The sequence below is a fragment of the Danio aesculapii genome, chromosome 22 (genome assembly GCF_903798145.1).
Source record: "Danio aesculapii chromosome 22, fDanAes4.1, whole genome shotgun sequence".
NCBI lineage: Eukaryota > Metazoa > Chordata > Actinopteri > Cypriniformes > Danionidae > Danio > Danio aesculapii.
The window spans coordinates 8,788,175-8,794,797 of NC_079456.1; positions in this window are offsets into that span (position 1 = coordinate 8,788,175).

Sequence of the window (6,623 nt, forward strand, 5' to 3'; positions counted from 1 at the left end):
GTGGTGTGTATGAATGTGTGAGAGAGCGTGGTGTGAGAGAGCATCCTGCGCAGATCTCTAATACGAACAAGACAAACAGGTGACCGCGAACCAAAGGTCGCATATACGGTATTTAGGTTCTGAATGGTTTAGGCACAAGCCAACAGTTTGGTGATGCTGTCTGAGCCTTACATCATAATTCTTTTAATATGCACGGTAATACCGGATACCGAGGTAAAATAGGGAGGAGGTTTGACAGTATCAAAATTTGGATACCGCCCAAGCCTAGCTGCAAGTGTTTTGCACGCGGCTCATACCAGAGCAGCAGTGTTTGTGTTGTCAAGACAACTACACAGAACTTTTAAAGAGCATGGTTTCTGCTACATTCATTCTTCCGTGGCGGGGCGCCACACAAAAATCCATCCCTCCACAGCTACATTACAGCTTCTCATTCAAAACATTTAGTCATTGTTGTGGTTGTTTTTAATAGCGGATTATAATTGCACCAAAACGTATTAAAAGGTAAGTGAGTTATAACAGCGCAACCTTTCTGTAATTGTAGTAGTGCTGTGCGCTATTCGTTTAACCCTTTGGGGTTACGTGCTGACTGACTGACTGACTAACTGACTGACTGACTGACTGACTGACTGACTGACTGACTGACTGACTGACTGACTGACTGACTGACTGGTGCATGATGCGTGAGGCCAGCAAACATGACAGGCTCACTACATAAATGCAGTAAATCGCATTTCAACAGTGTTTATTTGAGAGTGCACAAGAAGATCTGCGCTTGAGCAGTGTATATTTGAGGAAGTCTGCTATTTTTATTTGACAGAAGAAAAAAAAACATATGATTGGGGGGGAAAAAAACAGCCTATGCCCGTTCTTAAAAAGGATCAGTCAATGTTTTTGTTTTGTAATCTAAATGAATCATTTAAGTGAAAAATAATTTAGGACAGGCCTATTTATTTTATTTAGTTTTTTCTGTTGTTCTATATGCTGTTGGAAACACTGCACGTGCGTGAAGATGCTCTGTTGTTATGTTCTGTTAATAATATGTTCGCATGTTAAAATAAATCAGTATTTTAAAATGCAATATTTAATCGGTCAGACACAAAATAGACACGTTTTTTTTTTTTTTTAAATAATAATTTATTATTAATCTGACCAGTTAACCGTTAATATCCGACTAACGAGCGGCGGTTGTCGGTTAGCAAAATTAACCGAAATGAGCATCCCTACATAAGACACATGCAGATTAATAAAAAGGTTAAATTTGACATGTACAACAATAACCAGTCTGTCACTTTACCATATCTCTTTTGTTTATTTATGTGTGCATGTATACATGCAATTACATATATTATTAATATTTAATGTCATGTCAGAATCATTTAAACAATGCACCTATAAAAGATACAATAAAACCAGCAAACAAGTTATATTAAACAACATTTTGACCTAAACAGATGTTAAATATCTAAAAGATTTTTTGGGAAAACTATAATAAATATTACTTTAAATGAGTTTCACCTCATAAAACTGCTTACTACATAAATTAAGCAGGACAGTCCGATACAATTTGCTTGACAGAAAGGAGAATATCGCAAAATATACATTGAGTAGTGTTGGAAAAATATGAGAACCTAGTCCAGGAGACTTGTCCTCTGTATTACATGTTTTAGGAGGGGGCAGAGTTTATAGGTGGAGACAAAGAGCATGTAAATGAGGTAGATAGGTAAAAGAACCTGCCCAGCCACAGACCAGACAAGTCTGACCAGCCCAAATCTAATCAACAAATAGTTTCTTTCAGCCTGAATGGATTTAACAAAGACCAAGGCACAGTCGTCAAGAACCCGCCTGTAGTCAGGAGGTGCATAAAGATTAAGTTTAAGGTTAAATGTCTCCAACACTTGGCCTGCTGTAGCTTTTGAATGAAACGAGATGGCTGAAAACCAAAGAATATAACTTTTTAGCTACATAACTAGATTATATGAATCTATATTTCAACAGTAGGTTCTTCAGGTCTTGTGTGACCTATGAGACATCTGTAAATGCCACTTAATCAAATCTAGCTTTAAAGAAGATTAAAAATTATTTGGTAATTTCCAGAGGGATTTCCAGTGGTTTATTATTTGTACATGTACGCTACATTTAACACTTTTCACTGTATTATTGCAGATGTGAAAGACTAATTGCACTTCTTCGAGCTACAAAACAATGAATTATTTATTGGTTGGTTTGTAAGTATTGTATTGTAGTTGGTAGAATGAAACTAAACAAAATAACTGCTCATGTTGTCTGTGTGTGTGTGTGTGTGTGTGTGTGTGTGTGTCAGTTAATCTATATTTCACTCTAGTACTGCTGTGTAAAATCAGTATCAGTCTCAGTCACGCTGTTATTCTAGATGTACGTGTGACCACCAGTGGTGATGAAATCAAACAACTGTCTGATGGTGATATTGTGAAAATAAAACTGCAAGACTGAATATTACTAACATTAACTGAATTTCAGGTTAATTTCCTGTAAATTAATAATTACTCACCGTTGACAGTAACAGTAAAATAGTATTTTTTGGACCCATTATTGTGGTCAATCTGAAGACTGTAAAATCCAGAGTTTTTGGATCTCGTGTTGTTGATAGTCAGAGATCCAGTCTGATCATCTATCTTCCATCTGTCTTTCAGTATCTCCACATTCTGAATGTTTTTATAAGTGTCAGATCCCTTTTTTTGCAACAGCCACCGTTTCTGAATTATTCCTGGTATTTGAGTAAGGTCAGGATTTAAAGTGACAGACTCTCCCTCCGTCACTGACTTCACTTCAACTTCATCAGCACTAAGCACACCTGCAGAACAAACAGAAATAGTTAGTCAGACCATACACTCCACTGCTGGTACTGTTAATAAAAATTGTAATGATGTAATGTGACAATAGTGTGCTTTAGTGTTGAGTGATGTACAAAATTCTGATCAGCAGCATATCGTTATATCGCCGAAACATGATACTATCGTGTGGGGTCATGGCAGTGTTATGTTTAGTGTTATTTATTCTTTTCTAAATGGATTTAATAACGAATCAACTTAATATCAACTTATTTTTTTTACTCATGTACGTCATTTGCGTTACATTGTATCTTGGAAATATACTTCAATCTCTGCAAATCACTGCACTTTTCCATCTAAATTAGGGACTGAGACTTAAATTATTTCAAACATTACAAGATTCGATGCAAACAAGGTGATAGATGACTACAGAAGAGGGCTGTCATCCACAGATTACAAAATGGACACACAGTTGAAGTCAGAATTATTAGTTCTCCTGAATTATTAGCCCCCTGTATATTTTTCCCCAATTTCTATTTAATGGACAGAAGATATTTTTCAACACATTTTTAAACATAATAGTTTCAATAACTCATTTCTAATAACTGATTTCTTTTCTCTTTGCCATGATGACAGCACATAATACTTTACTAGATATTTTTAAGACACTTCTATACAGCTTAAAGTGACATTTAAAGGCTTAATTGGGTTAATTGGGCAAGTTAGGGTAATTAGGAAAGTCATTGTATAATGATAGTTCGTTCTGCAGAAAATCAAAACAAATATTGCTTAAGGGGGCTAATAAAAAATGGTTAAAAGGTTTGAGAAAAAATTAAATCTGCTTTTGTTTTAGCCAAAATAAGACTTTCTCCAGAAGAAAAATTATTGTCGGACATACTGTGAAAAATTCCTTTCTCTGTTAAACATCATTTGAAAATAGTGAAGAAAAAACACAAGAGTAAGTATTACAACTGTATGTAAAATACATTAATAAAACTAAATTAAATGATACTTTTCTAACACACAGAAAAATATAGATGCATTATTAAGGTCCTTTCACATGGAAAGTGAAGGACATGCCACTCGAGTGCCTGTTTCTATTCTGGTGGAGGGGTTTTGTCCATTGTGCACGGCGCAGCTTCAGGGGAGATCCTTATCATTGTAGCAATCAATAATGCCACATTTGTATTTAATAATATCTAACACAGATGATGAGCTTGGGATAATTTAGTTTTTTTTTTGTTATCTAATCAGAACTTTACTGTAGGTTTCTATATTTCTATAGGTCTACAGTGTCTGAAATGAAACCTATAGGTCTTATAAGATAACAAAAAACACAAATGCCACTTCACATTTATAGGCTCTACAATTGTATTATACTTTTCATGGTACATCCTACATACAAAACATTTCACAGAGCTCAGTGAATGTTTCTTTCATTGGTTACTAACAATCTCGTCAACAGTTTGTTAAAATCAACGCAGCTGCTGAGTTTATAAGTAATTTATGGCCAATAAATGTTTCCTGGTTGCCCATGTGAAAAGTGCTTTAATTGAATTTTATTTGACATTATTCAATTCAAATTCAATTATTTTTCAGTGCTAAATTCTTAATAACTTGATATCTGTCACTTTTGTTCTGACCAACATGGGGCTAAAAACAAAGTACTGCCAATAGGGATTAAATTAAACAATAACTTGTATGTATATATATATATATATATATATATATATATATATATATATATATATATATATATATATATATATATATATATATATATTTTATTATTATCCTTATTATTATTACAATCGCTCATAAGCAATTATACTTTGTTTTCAAATGATTCATGTTACCAATATCAGCATTGTGTGACTATTGTGTGATAGTGCAAATTAGGGCTGCACAATATTGAACTGATTTCTTATTTTTCTGCAATAAATATCGCTATATGAACAGATTTTCACAAGATGGTTGAATAGCACTAATTGGTGGTTTTCCGGAGAGTCTAACAGTATTTAGGAAAAGAAATCAAATAATCAACACAATGTAAAAAAAGCTTTTCTTACTTGCTTTGTCTCGTTTCTAGTCTAAATATCTAAACATTCCTAGAAAACATATTGTTTTGTTTTCAACTTCAGAAGAAATAAGTCAAAATTAAGAGTTTTGTCTTAAAACAAGTAAAATTATTTGCCAGTGGAGTAAGTAAAATTATCTTGTTTTTGCTTTGAAATGTAGATATTTGGACTAAAACCAAGACAAAAATTCTAAGGAAGAAAAACATTTATTTTAGCATAAATCAAATGAATTGCCTATAAATACAGTAATTACATACAATTCTGTAGCTCCTGGTCAATCATAATTCAAACTCAACATCGCATATCTTAGATGTGACTATGCTAATATGCACATTGTGATATTGATGCTGAAACATTATATTGTGCTGCCCTAGTGCGCATTAACGTTGGAAATTTCAATTTCTCTGCAGTTTAATCTCTAATTGTAATACCATTAGAATTTCATATAAAAAACATAAGTTTAATGATTGTAGGTAATGTGTGAAAATGCTATATATAATCCCCTCATACCATATAGCCTGCATGGGTACAGGTGTTTTTAGTATGTACAGTGGGTATGAAAAGTATTCAGACCCCCTTAAAGGGGTGGTCCACTACGATATCATATTTTAAACTTTAGTTGATGTGTAATGTAGCTGTGTGAACATAAACAGCATCTCTGAATGTAAAATGCTCAAAGTTCAATGCAAAGGGAGACCTTGGTTTTTACAGAGTTAGCTTAGCAAAGCCTACAATGAACGAACTTTGGGGACTACAAAAAAATACTTCCGGGCCTTGTGAGATCACTTTTACCGCGCACACACACTGTGCAGCTAAGGGCCGTAGCCAGAGGCGCTGTAACATTACAGCAGAGGGAGAAAATGCCATAGAGAATGACATAGAGAAGCAGCTCCAACAAGCAGAAGCTGTGAACTCTGAGGCCACAACCTGAAGTGTTTTTATTTGTTAAAATTAATCATGACATGCACAGTGTCTAGCATTTCTCTATAGGCAGCTTTTCCATGCGTTTTACATCTCAGATAATGAACTGGCAAAAGATATGTGAACGATTCATGTTACTTACACATGCATCTTCCAAATATATGTGAAAGATGTCGTGTAACGCGTTGAGTTAAAAAATACAGGAGAGCTCGCCTAACTCATGTAGCAGCAGAAAAACAAATCAAGGCTCACACAGGTCGCATCCCACATCTTGTGCTTTATTCTATATATATATAATGTTTTTTTCACGTTTATTTTTTATATGTAACGATACTGTAAGTCTACGATAAGATTACATCTTTTATTATAAACAAACCTATTGCTGTATGGGTAACACTTCACAACAAGGTTGTATGTATAAGTTAATGTATTTACTAACATGAACATACAATGAACAATACATTTATTATAGTATTTATTCATCTTTGTTGACGTTAGTAAACGGTAATAGAGTTAATTAATCATGTTAACTCACTGTGCATTAACTATGTAAACAATCATAACTTAGAATTTTAATAATGCATTAGTAAATGTTAAACTATGAATAATTTATGATGTACCAATATTGTTCATATTTTCATATAAACCAGCAACCAATAAAACTTTACTGTGAAGTGTGACAGTTGTATGTATGTTGTTATATCTGTTATAGTTCTATGTAGTTATAAGGAAGTGGTTACCGTGACACTAACATTGTTTAGTCCGTTAGATAAAATGCTTTAGCTTGTTGGATACATATAAATTCCAAAATAGCAAG